Source organism: Cibotium barometz, chromosome 1 (assembly GCF_041138505.1).
Source record: "Cibotium barometz isolate CiBa-2024 chromosome 1, ASM4113850v1, whole genome shotgun sequence".
Lineage (NCBI taxonomy): Eukaryota > Viridiplantae > Streptophyta > Polypodiopsida > Cyatheales > Cibotiaceae > Cibotium > Cibotium barometz.
Window position 1 is genome coordinate 10,433,693 of NC_141046.1, and position 12,953 is coordinate 10,446,645.

The following is a 12,953-nucleotide window of genomic DNA, read 5'->3' on the forward strand; positions in this document are numbered from 1 at the left end:
GGGCAGCTTTGTAGTTTACCCAATCTCTGAATCCATCCTTTTTGAGCTGATTTTCATTCTCCATGCAATGCTGCATTTCAAACTCTAGTGCGTTCATCTCATTGATGGCGTCCATTTCAAATTTAGTGCTCCTTTGAAACTTTTGTTTGTACTCCTTTGCCTGCTCTTTGGCCTTGTCTATGTCTTGGAGAGCTTCTCTTAGTATATATGCATATTCTTTGGAGGGTGTGGCGTTCTGCAATTCCTATTGCAATGCCTTATTTCTTTCGGCTAACTTTTTTGCCTTTTTTTCCCAGTGTTCTGCTTTCCAAGTGGTTCTTGTGCCAGATTCTGGTCTTCATTTTCCACTTGCTTACACTTTTTTGGCAGTGCTTGTTTTGGGGGACTCTTGGTCTACTGGCTTTGTTGTGCTGTTGTTATTATTGTGTGGCTGCTGTTTGTTGTTGCTGTTGCTCCATGTTTGCGTCATCATCTTCCTCCAGGTCATGAATGACACATTGCGATTTGCAAACATTTGTTCATGAATTTCTATTAGGGCTTGTAGTGCTTGATCCCAGACCTTGCTGAGTCTAGCCTTTGTTATTTTTATCACTGTTGCTTTGGCATCTAATGGTAGGCACATAACTTCTTCCTCTTCTTGGTTTTCAGGGCTTGGGCTTCTAATTGGGTGATTGCCAATGCCGTTGTGTTGTCCAACACTTCATCCTTTAGTCCTTGTATAGTGTTGGCCCAGACCTTTGCTGGCTTGCTTCAGCTAATTCTGCACAGAGCTCTTCCACGTGAGCTTGGAGCAGGTGCCTCTCACTGATGGAGGGATATAATCTTTCCCTCGCTCAACTCCTTTTGTTGTACTAGGGCCCTCTCCACCATGGCAATCTTTTTTTGCATCTCCTTGTTTTGCTGTGCCATCATTTGTGATTTGCCCTCTAAATCTTTGGCTTTAGCTGTGGTGTTCACTCGCATTCCATGTTCTTTATGATTCAAGGTACACATGTTATTGATTGTGATTTGGGTCTTCTTCTCATACTCCTCCATCGAAGAGAGAGCATGTGAGAGGATGTTCTGGGCTATAGACATCAGCCCTTTGTTTGTATGTAGCTATAGCTGGGGAGTTCCACCTCCAACACTCTGGGTAGCTTGATGCTGTGGCTTGGGCCTTCCCTATGCCATCTCATCCCTTCGTGGACTTGTGCCATGTCTTCTTCTTCCTTTTCTACATGGATTCCCGAGAGATTCCTAACAAAAAACACAGCACTCCAACACCACTCTTCCTGTAGTATGATCACTACAACGTGAGGACAGTGCACTTACGAGCTCTTGTCTCACGTTGTCTTGATTTGTACACGTACCTGTAAAATAGGTGTTTGACATGTGTAGAGTTTCCTTATTATGAAATCAATACAACGCGATAGGGGGTTTCAATGTGTTGGAAGTCTTCCTATCACGCTGTAGTGAATTTAATCCAAAATTATTTCCTTGTTTATCGTTTGAGCGTATTTGTGTTTCTTTAATTGTGAATGTAGTACAACGTGATGTATTGGTTGTTTGCATATCGCATTGTAATGATTTTTATTCAAAATTTATCTTTATTGATCTTTTATCCGATTTTGCGTGTTGGAGTTTCCTTCATTGTGAATTTAATACAATGCAATATGGAGGATTCAATGTGTTGGATATCTTTTTATTGCATTGTAGTGAATTTCATCCAAAATGTTTTCTTTGTTTGTCGTTTGAGCGTATTTTACATGTTGGAGTTCCTTTGATTGCGAATGCAATACAACGCTATGTATGGGTTTGAATCTGTTGGTTGTTTTGCATATCATGTTGTAGTGATTTTTATTCAAAATTTGTCCTTATTGGCCATTTGAGCTGATATTATGTGTTGGAGTTTCCTTCATTGTGGAAAGCTGCATGCCAGGAAAGAATATATCCAGCCTTTGGTCAATGAAGACTCAAAGGTATGAGCAACATAGGTCCGTTTTACGTGAATTGTGAAAGGAGTAGAGGCACATGCAGAGCGCAATTTTGAAGCTCCCATTCTAGCACCTTGTTAGATCCATTTGCAAAAGGAACCATTGTGGTATGCATTGGCAGGGCTCAACGCTAGGTTTCTTGCATGAGGCTGCCGAGAATCGGCTCATTGAGCATTTTCAAGACAACTACGTTCTAGCTGCCCATGCACACAGAGTAACAGGGATGTCAAAGGACATGTACTCGCTACAGCTTTTTAGATTCAGATATGACAAGACCCTAGAGCCAATGAACCTCACTAAATCAAAGATGAAAGGTATCATGGAGATCCCCCCTAAGGGAAAGAGTTACTATCACTAAAGAGAAAGGACAATCATTCGCGGCATGACACATATGGCACAACGTACAAAAGACCAATAATGAAGCTAGAAATAGGGAGGTTGATAGGGAGAGTATTGAAAGGGCGAGGAGAGAAGCAACCTTTCAAAAATTGCATAATTCTAATGTTGAATCTTTGAGGTATTTGGCCCCCTCCATTGTGAGGTTGCCATGCGTCGTCAATACTTTCCTTTCAACGTGGAGGCGATTGATGTGTTATCCAGAATGCACAAGGAGGTCAACAACAGAGTTATGAAGGCTATTTTAAGGTGTGCTATGTCCGTGCCCTAAACTTAAATTTAAAGTGTTATTCTTTGTCAAAGTAATACGATTTGAGTTATCTATGTAGCCTAGTTTATCAAATCTACCATGGGAAGCTCAGTGCACGGTATATATTTTGGATTCTCTTATATTCTTGCTTTTGGTTTCAGAGGAGGTTTCCTACGTGGATATATGTCCATGTTTTAGGCATGTAGATTTTGACCAAGCCCAAATCTTTGTAATGGCTTACCATGAAAAGTAAGTGTCATGTGACCTAAATTGTACTTTTGGTATTCTGACATAGATACTAGATTTACTGTCTTATATTGTTTATTGTTGTAGTGCACACTAGAGTTTGATTGTTACAGATACTGAGTCGAAGTGATGTTATCTTGCCAATTCAACTGTAAGATTTCATAGCAATGTGAGGTAGTAAGTCCATGAGATAATTTTTTATATTACTGAGAGAGAGAGAGAGAGAGAGAGAGAGAGAGAGAGAGAGTATTGACAATTGAAAAATGGTTTGCATATCTATTAGAAAGTTAATAGCTAGTATTGAGGCCCTTACCCAAGAAGAGATTTTAGAGGCGACAAAGATCATTAGATACAGAGTCCCACAACAAAATGATGGCTTTGGCTGTGATTGGAGAGTGTGCTACAACGCCATCATGTTGCTGCTGCACTCAATATTGGGACTACCCTTAGAAAATGTAAGCATGCACTATCTTAGTTTCTTTGTACATTCACTGATAGCACATATGTAATTTTTCATATGTGTAGAATCTACGATTAGTTTTAATTGTTGTGGCCTTGTATAACTATACAAGGCCACAACAATTGAAACTCTAATTAATAATATTGGGCAACAAGATTCTAATGTGCCATATGTATTTTTTCCCCCTTCACAACAACAAAGACCAATGCCGCCACCGTGCGACAGTATCCCACAAATCCCAAAACCGACAGGGAGTCCCCCAATGGGAGCACAACAAGAGCATGCTACTAACTCTCCCCAATAGAGCAAGGGAACTCTCCCCCATAGTAAGAGCAAGCTACTGACTCTCCCCAATAGCAAGAGCACTCTCCCCCACAGCAAGAGCAAGCTTCCCCTACCCAACGATAATATTCTACATCAGCCCATTCACCTTTGACGCAATGTGTAAGTTCAATATAATTGACAATGTAAGAAGACATTGATCTTTGTATTAACTACTCTTAACATGTTGTCATGCTGAATGTTAACAAGGCATTTTTATATCTCCATGTTGTAATGATGATCTCTATGATATAGTCGTTAGCACCAAGAAAACTTGCTTTATGGTAATGTCTTTACATGTATGTAAGTAATAGCCTACTATGGCGTAATGTTGAAATCTAGATATTTTCAAGATAGAGGAGTAGCGATGCCCAGGACGTGTGGTTGCCTTGAAGCAAATAGAAATATAACAATATAAAAAGAAGAAAGAAGTAACATTTATACAATAACATATAGACCAAAGATAACTCTTGAACTTTTATTATAGCATTAGGAATTTTTTGGACCCAAAAAGGGCCTCCTAAGGATTCCCAATTTTAAGGGATTAGAGCTTAAAAGGCTGGGCTTAAGGGAGACAAAGGCTATGATGACCCCTATTTTTTGCCTTGCCACATCAGCCATACCCCCCTAGTTTCACTTTTTAAAGGGAATATTCTCATACTCTCTCTCTTACTTTTTGAATTTTTTATCTTCACTCTCTACAAATTGAATCTTTCTTGTCAGTTTGAAATCTCCTTCCTCATTAATTCCCACCATATCTCCCTTCCACATCAGCAAAACATTCTCGTAATTAGGTGGGTCCCAAAAAGTGAAATTTTTTAAATTTTAAATTTTTTACATTTTGAGGTGGAAAAACACCACCCAACCAATATGTATGATGAAAATACTTTTTTCCCTCCAAAAATCTTGTAATTCAAGCATCACATCAGAAGCCTATCAAGAGCCAGTACATCCATAAGTAACTGTCAGGTCTCCACAACCCCATAAACATAACTAACTGTCAGGAACCACTATATCCATGAGATCCCAAAATTGTGGGGAGGACCTAGAAATTATTATTTTTCAAATTTTCTCATAAATGTAATTTATTGATGAAAAACTCCATGTTAGTATATTTGTATATCAAAAATATCATTTTCTACTTAGAAAAACGGATTTGTGTTAAACCTCCAACAGCAAAGTTTTAACAGTCTCTCTCACACTCTCTCTCTCTCTCTCTCTCTCTCTCTCTCTCTCTCTCTCTCTCTCTTCCCCTCTGAGGATCTCTCTGCTTTAGCTTCTTCCTTTGCTTAGCTATGGAGCCTTTGCAAGTTGTGTGTGTTGCCCCCCTTGTGAAGCTAGAAAACGGAAGGTTGATTTACACATTCGTATTCCTGAAGAGTATGGCAGCTCTAAAAAAACCCATCCTACTGATGCACAATCTATCCAAGCTCATAGGATAGCTAAGGAGAAAAATGTAGATCTTTGGGTTGATGGGCGTCTCTATCCAATTGACCCTCCATTAAGAGCAAACCCTCCTTTTCGCGATTTGTCATCTTTTATGGAATTTGTTGGTAAAGGAGAGCTTGGCTTGTTAGGATATTGTAGAAGATTGACTACAAGTGGAGCTTGGCAAACCCATATTCTCCAATCTCAATTGAAAGCATCACAATTCACCCTTTTACAATGTCAAGAAGGACTTAAAACATCATCAGATAAAATGAAAGAGATCCTCGTAGAGAATGTAGAGAAGGATGCAAAGATTCAAAGGCTAGAGGAACTTATCAAACAACTCAAAGCAACGCCAAATGGTGCTCCTGAATGCAAAAAGACATCATCAGATAAAATGAAAGAGATCCTCGCAGAGAATGTAGAGAAGGATGCAAAGATTCAAAAGCTAGAGGAACTTATCAAACGACTCAAAGCAACGCCAAATGGTGCTCGTGAATGCAAAAAGACATTGGCTGGTATAGAATCTCTTGCGTTTAAAGATGGAGCACGGAAGAAAAGGATTCGTACAACAAAGTAAGTAACATAAAATTTCATTATGCACTCAGTGATTTAAACAAAATAGTCATGATTTGTGTTCTACCAGGAATTTTCTGCAAGAGGTGTGTGGTTCTAATAACGAAGAGGGATGGAAGGATTTGGTCAAAGCCATTCTGAATACCAAGGATATTCTCTCAATTATTACTGACCCTCATCGTCCTAAAATACGCCAAGTTGTTGTTAGCAATGTGGTGAGCAAGATTACCACCTCCATCGATTCTTCATTAATTCAACATGCTTGTGATGCAGCTGGAATCAACATGAAAGGGTACCAAACAATCCGTTAGGTTGTAAAAGATGCATTTCTAAGACAAGAAATCACTGACACTTTAAGCGTATCAATAATGATGATGTGCAGTGAGCTATAGGATAGTTTTATCATGTTGAGGGCACACTAACATTAGACACAAGATCGAGCAGAAAGAAAATCAAGACAACAAGTACATAATTTCACTATAATGTTTATAATAACATCTTTGTTCATATTGAGAGACTACAACAAGCTATGGTGAAGTTCTATGGTCTTTCACCAGAAGGTGAGAACTTGCAATTGCTACTATTCATGTTTTTCAGTAGAAAATGAAGACGATTATTTTGTTTTGAATATTGTAAATTACCGTTTATTTGCAGTTTTGGGGAGCACACTTTCATTTGTGCTCAAGCTAGATGAGTGCCAAATTGTGAAAGGTTGGAAGCTGGAACGTATGAGCATTATGCTCATGAATGAGGCCATGATATGTGCATGGAAAAAGACTACCAAACCAAGTTTTAGTGTGCAATCTAAGAAAGAGGTCTGGTGGCTTGGTGCATTCGAGGTACCGAAGGAGACACATGAGGTATTGACATGGATGTTTGAAAGGACTCCCTAGATAACAGATGTAATCAAAAAGCAAATTGATGGTCAAATTTTAGATGTAGAAAACATAGGAAAGTTCAAGGTGGATTGGCATCTTGGGGGAGATTTGAAGACAATTAAATGCATGATGGGTTGCGCTCAAGGCACGACATCAAGATGGCCTTGTCCATACTGCAATGCTCAGATTGATATTCCTAGGCAGAAAAAGACAAATGGAAAAGGTATGCAGAAGGTTGGTTCTGTTGGGAAGGATGCCTTGAAAGGTCTCAAGAAAGAGAAGAAGCAACAGGAAGATACAGTAGATCCAACCGAGTCAACTGATGAGATGAAGATGAGGAACAACCAAATGCAAGATGGGTGGAAGGTGTCGTGTCTCTTGATATGCTAGGAGAACCAAACAGGAATTCGAATTGGAGTCCCATAATTTTCCACTAAAGAATATTCACTTTTGCACACTTCATGCATTCATGAGAATCTTTGATCAATTGCTTAAGTGCCATATCGATTATGCATTCACAATGCCTACACAAGAGAGGAAAGTTGTAGCCCTTGGTAAATTAGAGCATCTTTTGAGTTCTCTGGGGCTGCCATGGTGAAAACGTGAAAATTGAAGTGAATAAGCAGGCCTCTGGTATGTCATACGAGATTTCTCAAAAGGTCTCCATGACTGGAGTAAAGGCAAGGAGATTTTTGGAGAAGCCAGCAAACATAGAGAATTCAAAGAAGACTTGGGGAGTCTGGAGAGACCTGTGTGCAATCACCACAAATGTAGATTGTCCAATGCTAGCTCTTGTAAATATGCGCAAAAAGCTTTGGATAAATTTCAATAACATGGTTTGCATTATGAATCAAAGTAGCACAATTGCCCACCAAGAACGAGCATCATTCCAACAACATATCGTAGAATTCACCAAAAGTGTGCTAGGTGCTTGGGGAGAGAGTAAAGTAACACACTATATGGTAAGTTGTACAATAAAAAAATAACCTGGTGTTTTAACGTGAAATTTTTCTAATTAAATTCTATTGTCATGTGTACAGCACATAGTTTATGCGCATGGTGCGTATTTCATGAACAAGTATGGATCGCTCAACATGTGGAGTACCCAAGGGATGGAGAAATCACATTATAAAGCAAGAGGGGTTTATTTAAAAAATACAAGACATGGAGGTGGAGCTTTTGCAGGAGAAACACGTACAAACTATTTACAAGGGATGTTCAATTGGTTTTATCGCACAACCTTTGGAAGGGTATTGGTTAGGGAGCAGGCCCAACAATCAAAGCTTGTGCAAGAGGCATGCAAGGCTACAAAAAGTCATGCTCTGCTTCAATGGTTGTATACCAATGCTCCCCGTAGGCATGGTTCTTGGCGTGCACGAATGAGGAGACAAGGAAGGCATTGGGTTGTGCATGCACCAGCACAAATCTAGATGTAATAAGGCTAAGAAAATAAGTTTAGTTAGGTTTTTTTTTGCCCTTAAAAAAAACTATTAATAGTTCCTTCTCTCACTTCATTTTCATTTCACTTTTTTAGAGAGCTTGAGCTTAAGATCTACGTAGGCACCCATCTAAAGACACCAACACATCACCACGTTAGCACAATAGGCATAGTCATACATGGATATGGCATGCACCAAGAACACCGCACGTGTTACCATGCCTTCACAAAACACAGTGCAAGGCACCCAACGACCACATACTATAATGACACCACGGAAGAGAGTGACCCCTTGGATTCTAGGACATGCCTAATGGGATCACTAGAGTCCAACCCTCCTCCCACAGCAACACCACATGCAGGCCCTTCTAGTGGGAGCAAGCGCGTGAAGAAGACCCCACAATGGAGCCACCCCAAAGATCAAGACAGAGAGGCCGATGATGAGCAGTTCGACTGGGTTGGTGAAAACATTCCTACATTGTGTAGTAGCACCACAGGTGGCAAGACCCTACTACCAGGATGGGGTCCCCTACCTCTACCTAGGAGAAACTTGATACATAGGTACCACAGCAGCAAGAGGAGGAGGATTCAGACTATGAGAGAGACCAAGGGGAGGTTCCTGCAAGTGCGCACAAACGTAGAAAGGTCAAGCTCTTCAAGCCAAGGAAGTCCCAACCTCGCCAACGCACCAACACAACATAGAGAGCTCCAAGGAGAAGGATGCGCCAAGGGCATAGGGCTCTACAAGAAATCAAGTTTTATCATAGGAACACTAAGTTGCTGATAAGAAGAGCCCCTTTTGCTCGCACAGTGAAGGAGATTCTCCAATGATATAGAACAGAGTTCCGTGTGCAGGGGATTGCCCTTGAAGCATTGCAAGAAGCCGCCCTGAGGCTTACCTTGTTGGGCTTTTTGAAGACACCAACCTCCTTGCAATACATGCAAAGAGGATTACCATTTCTGCCAAGGACATGCAGCTAGCTTGGCGTATTCGAGGTGAGCGAGACACTATCTAGAGATCTTAGATGTTAACCTGCTTTTTGAAACAACTCTTTTGTTTCAAACCCCCCTTTGTATAACAAGCCTATCTGGCTTTCATTTGTAACCTTCTAATAATTTTAATTTTAATTTTCTCTTACAATGTCTCGGTGTTATCATATTTGTTTTAACATGGAGTGTCTATCATGTGCCAGTTTGTCACCCAAGGCATCAGAAATTCTCTTGGAGGACTGAGGAAGCTGTGCCAAAATAGTGCGAATTTGGCCTCTGTAGCAACGGCGATGTAGGCTAAAAATTCGCACTGTTCTAGCACTTCTCCCCCCTAGCCACTCAAGATCATTTCTGATGCATTTATAATGAAGTTGAGTACACTAATTGTGAGAAACATTAGTTTACAAGATAAAAACACCTTTAATCATTTGTAAAAATACATTGTTTGTCATCTAACGCATCAGAATTGCTCCTGGAGGACTTGGGAAGCTATGCCAAAACAATGCAAATTTAGACTCTGCAGCGGTGGTGCAGGCTCAAAATTTGCACTGTTCTGGCACGCTCCCCCAGCCACTCAGGATTATTTCTTATGCATATAATGAAGTTGAGTACATTGATTATGAAAAACAGTAATTTACAAGATAAAAACACCTTTAATCATGTGTAAAAATACATTGTTTGTCATCCAATGCATCAGAACTGCTCTTGGAGGACTGGGGAAGCTATGCCAGAACAGTGCGAATTTAGGCTCTCCAGCAGAGCGGTGCGGGCTCAAAATTCGCACTATTCTGGCACTACTCTCCCAACCACTCAGGAGTATTTCTGATGCATTTATAATGAAGTTGAGTACATTGATTATTTCTGATGCATGTTGAGTACATTGATTATGAAAAACATTAATTTACAAGATAAAAACACCTTTAATCATGTGTAAAAATATATTATTTTTCATCCAATGCATCAAAATTGCTCCTGAAGGATTGGGGAAGCTGTGCTAAAATAGTGCAAATTTGGGCTCTACAGAGCGGTGCAGGCTCAAAATTCGCACCACTATTTTGGCACTACTCCCCGAGGTCCCCAGGGTCATTTTTGATGCATTTACAAAAAAATTGATGGTACAAACTAGAAAAAATAATGATATACTTGATGAAAATAAGTTTGCAAAAACTATATTGTATTCATAATAAGAAGTGATACATCATCTTTACAAAAGCTTTCTTACAATATTGAGCTTTCTTCTCTTGTTATTGGGCAGAGTGTGCTCAAGGAGTGATTGGGTTATTTCTTGAGGATCCTCTATGCCTATGCTTTTGGCTATACCTATACGAGGAAGAAGCTTACCCGTAAATCTAGAACCAAAAACATTGAAGGAAAGGGATTTTTTAATCAGAACTATACATTTGGTGCTCTGTGCCATAGAGGCTACACAGAGCACCTTAGAGAGGGCTTTCAAAAAGAAGAGAGTGAAGGCAGATTGAGGGGTGTAGTCCTTGTGGATAATGGTGCTGCCATCCATAGGAAGCCGACCAAGATAGTGCGCCAACGCAGCATCATGTCCATGGACCTTGGCCTGGTCTCTACTGTCGCCGCCTCTCCCAGCAAATGCGTCAATTTCAACCACCCTTTGCAATCAAAGGAAAAATCAAAATATTTTCCTATACATCATTACAAATGTTTCTAAGTTGTAAAAGGTCGATTATTACCTCTTGCTCAATGTCTTCTTTTGCCAGAGTTCTGGTGGGGGCGGAGAGGTCAATCGAGGACTTGACCTCATCCTTTTTAGGTGCTTTGGTCTCCTTCATCACTCCAAGAGCAAGGGTATCCTTTTTAGCCTCTAGCTTGTCTTGTAAGGTTGTGAATTCCTCCTCTGGAGCTAGGGCTTGCTCCACGGTCTCAACTGCAGTTTCCTTGACAAAAGCAACTGTCTCTGCGATAGATTCTCCAAGGGGTAATATGACACTCTAGGTGAGGACCGAGGCTGGACGTATCAAGGTCCACCTCACATCGCGTGCATATAATGCCCAAGCATTCATCCATTCTCAAGCCAGCTGCCTTTTCAAGGTCATGAAGAAATAAGTATTCTTCACCTTCTACCACAATGGTGCTCAAGAGATTGATCTCAAGCTCTGGCAGCACCTTGCTCTCCTCGTGTGGGGAAGATGGCCCCGCATCTTCTACTACAACGGGCTTTCAGCTGTAGATTGTGCACCCTCTAGAAAGTGCTCTGATGCAAGCTGCTCTTCCACACCAGCACTCGTACCTAGTGCCTTCACTTCCTTGTCATCCCTCAAATACCCTGCTAACTACAATGCAGGTATCTCTACCTCCTCATCCGAATCCTCATTGAGGAATGCAAAAGTGGTGAGCCATGAGAGGAACCTAGTTCCTAAATTGCCCTTCCCCAACCTCTTCACCTCCTGTTTATTGAAAGTACACTAAACTCCTGCGGGGGATGCAGATGTCGATGAAGAGTTCAAGGCAATGGATGTAGGGGCGGGCATATTGTTGAATGTACTTAAGCAGCTCAACACACACCCATCAATCATTGGGGCAATGGGGAAAGGAGATGGAGTGGGGAGCCATGTATGCAATCTGCGTCTCATAATGTTGGGACGCAAGGGCGAGCCACTTTTCAAAGTCGACTTCACAAGCGAACATGGCAACAAAGAGCTTGCTCTTGCCCGCCCATGGGGTGGTGGAGAGAAACTCACATAAGTTGTCAAAGTGGGTAGCCATGTGAATGCAAAGAGATAGTGTGAGCTCGTGCTTAGTTTCTATTGCGTGAAAATGAGAAAGAAGGCATCTTTGGCTATTTATAGTTAAAATTTAAAGTTTGGCCTTTTCACACTAGACCGCTAGACAAAAAATCACAGTTTGCAAAAATATTAAGATTTTAATTAAATAAAGATTGGTTAAAAAAGAGCCTACTACAAAGTACAAGCATGTGATCTAATCTAAAATTGTTATAATGTCTCCATTTTTTGTCTCTCTTTTGACATTTACTTCATGTTGATCTCTATCTCCTTGTTGACTTGAAAGCTCGTCATTGCCTTGACCTCGATCCTGAAACTCTTGCCCCTCACGTGCATCAGAACAGAGGCTATTTTCTCATATACCCAGTTCATCTTCAAGCTCTTCCACATGCCTACTATATGTTGGTAGGGCTATGCACCTTGTTTGCTGAAAGTTCAAGGTCCTCCATTTGCCATGATTCTGAGACCATGGTTGTCCCCTCCTTATGCTTCCCAATCTGTTAAAATATAGAAAGTGGCACAATAACCAAAAAGTGTAAGGGTTAATTCTAGACATATAGTAGAATCAGATATACCTTTCTTCTCATCAACTTGAAACTTGACTCTTCCACACTGTCAAAGCCCATGATGCTAAAGTGTTGACACAGGTCTGCTAGGCTCCAATGCTTGCTTGCTTCTGCCACTCGCTCAATCCATCCATTTTGCATCATCACAACTACCTCAATAGGCACAATTTCTTCTTCTGAGGCTTGAAGTGGGATCCATGTCCCATGCTTTTGCATCCATCTTTGGTAGTGCAGCCGCATGTACAAAATAGAGCGTGCCTTCAAGAACCTGAAAGACACTGTAGAATCTACTATATTGCACTTGTACACATCACCTTGATGTGACCCTTCATTAACCTCCCAACCCTCTCCTAGTAATCCTTGAATGAGGTCAGACTGTACCTCCTTACAAATATACATTGTTTTTGTTTTCGGCATGGAACTGAACATGTGCACACAAAAACATGTAAAGGACAAAACGAATTTAGCCCTAGTGACGATATCACTTACCATCTTAAACTTTAAGCATAATATGGTCCAAGCATCAGGTTTGGGCCATTCGGGATTGTTAAGAGGGGGGTTGGGGATCTCTTCTAGCTTGCCAAATAAATGTGGTTTTTTATCTACAAAATATGAGTGAGAAAAGAAAAAGATATTGTTCTGTATAAGATCACTTGGGCTTTGAGATACAAACATTGC